This window comes from Trachymyrmex septentrionalis, unplaced genomic scaffold, assembly GCF_001594115.1.
Source record: "Trachymyrmex septentrionalis isolate Tsep2-gDNA-1 unplaced genomic scaffold, Tsep1.0 scaffold8, whole genome shotgun sequence".
In the NCBI taxonomy this organism is placed as follows: domain Eukaryota; kingdom Metazoa; phylum Arthropoda; class Insecta; order Hymenoptera; family Formicidae; genus Trachymyrmex; species Trachymyrmex septentrionalis.
The window spans coordinates 269,084-271,727 of NW_017305987.1; positions in this window are offsets into that span (position 1 = coordinate 269,084).

A 2,644-nucleotide genomic window follows, 5' to 3' on the forward strand; every position below is an offset into this window, starting at 1 on the left:
CTTTTCAAGATATTTGAAGGGTCCGGGACTTTTTGTACACTCTGTATATACACATGCATATACATATATAATTCCAGATTGCTCATAAAATCAACGTTATTACGAGTACAATTTTTTCGATGTACTTTTGTTCTTTCTTATCTTCCTGTTTTTTCTCCATTTGCTTTATATCCATCGATTATATTTATATTTAAGGATAGTCATTGGTTCTACTGCAAGTTATATTTTTTAATAGTTGTTTTAATGACTTAATATTCTAATTGCAAGGATAATATTATATTCTTGATAATTCCTGTCTGAAAACATTATGAATATGCAATATGTCTATGATTTTATTGTTTAATTTGGCTTTAATAATATATTTATATTAAGACTGCAGATATATTTATGTAGATGAATTTATAATGGCATAATGTCTTATCACAAAATGTAATTATACATACGTTTGTTGATTATAAGTTTCATATTCGAAATCTATAAGTCCGGATATGTAAAAAAGATTGACCTGTGCATTGTTCTTATTTTATACATGACATAATAATTCTGCCTATATATTCGGCTTAGATAGTCGAACAAACAACATTCCACAACGAGCCAGTTTGACGAAGAATTTAAAAGATACATAACAGCAGTATTTCTCAATCACTTAAATTTCTTATTTTATATGTTTAATCTTTTATTTTTCTAAAGTTTTATAGCTATAGAAAATGAAATATGTTTTTCAAAAAATAGTATTAAATTAGTATTACAGTTTAATAGTATATATTAGAAGTAAGAAGTTTAGTAGTATATAATACATTAAGCTTTGAGAGAAAGTTTTTTAATAAAGACTTGCTGTTTTTTTAAGAGATTATTTTCGATGGCTAGCATTTTATAAATTACAAGATAAACAATGCTTTGTTAATTGAGGAACACTGCTTTACAGAAATTTATAAACTAAGAAATTAATAGATCTATACTTTTTATATCCATTTCTTCGTTATCTTCATATTAATAACGATTAACAAGTTTAAACTTAATTAAATGAATAGCAATTAATTAATAACAATAGCTGTTGTACGTAATCACAGGTGAATTAATTAATTTTACGTTTAAGAGAGTACATCATGTTTAATCGACATTTATTTTTTGCAGTTTAAAATTTATTTATCGAATAATGTCTATTTTCACTTTATACAGTTTCAAAGAAACAATCCTATAATTTTAGGTAAAATGTGTATCAATAATAACGTTGAGAAATGATTTTATACAATTCTCACAACATTTTGTATTCTCACACTTTATGTATTTATGTGTTCTTATACCTTCATAATGTGTGTATTCTATTTTTACTAATTACTTTTTTTGGTAATAAGTGATGTAGTAGTTTACTTACGTATGTTATATTATTTGTTGCGATGACGATGCATTTGTTAAGAATATGTCTTCTATGGTGCCAGAGCAGTATATAATACAGTGAAAGTAAATAATTAATCATTATTCTGATGTTCTTGTTTATATATATCGTTTATATACAGCGTGTCTTATATGAAGAAGCTTTTACTTTGAAGATATATAGCATTGGAATATAGCTGAGAACTTACAAGAAACGTTTAGCAACGCGAAAAGTAAAAAAGCTTTACAAAGAAACACAAGATAGATAAAGTAGTGGCGAAACAATTTTTCTTTCTCTTCCTTTGTTGAGTAATTAATATGTTCTCCAACCTTTTTTTTTATTATAAATCCTGATCTAAATAATCAAGATTATCATTTTTCCTTTCTCTTTCTAAATTGTGTTCTTTTTAGATTTATTCTCTAAAAAGAGAAAGAGAGAGAGAGAGAGTATCCTTACATTTTAAGTCTGATTTTGTTTGGACTGAAACATCTCAGGGAATTCTATTATTCCGAATGGACCTGTTTTCTAATATAATTATGATTCGTAATATAATTATGATCTCTCTTTCTCCTTAGTTAATCTTTGTTTCTATAACTTCGTTTTACTTATTTATTGATGAACTCTGGTAATGATAATATTTTTATAAAGCTGCAGGTTTTTAAAATCTTTCCGTTGCTAAACATTTCTTTGCTAATGCAATTCTAATATAAATCTGGAAATCGAATGCGTTCTTACAAGTCCATATGTTTAAATTATTTAATTAGACAATTAAATACTGTAAGTGAAAAATTAAATGATTAGAAACAGGAGCACAGTTTGATTTTCAAAGATTTATAATACATTTTTATTAGATAATAATTTTAAATCATGATTTTGACTTTGTCGAGGATATGCGTCCATTAATCAGTGCAGCGTAACATATTTCTTTATTTATTATCGCCTGAAATCTTTCATTGTCTTGATAATTCTTTTATTTACCTCATAAACAAGTATATCATTTTAAATTCAGGCACTAAGATATTAAACTAGTCTACGTAGAAATGTATTTTGTCCTATCTACTTTCCGTTTGTTTCACAGATTAGTTACACAAATATTGTATCATATAACTTTTGTATATGAAATAATAAAATATATATTCAGTTAAGCGTTCGTTTGTGTTTGCCTGGTTAAAATAGGTATGTGTTCATGTTTAATTAAGAGACTTAATTAACTTTTGATTTTTTAATTTTTATTTTTGCTTTTAATGCGTACATCAGTATATCGAACAA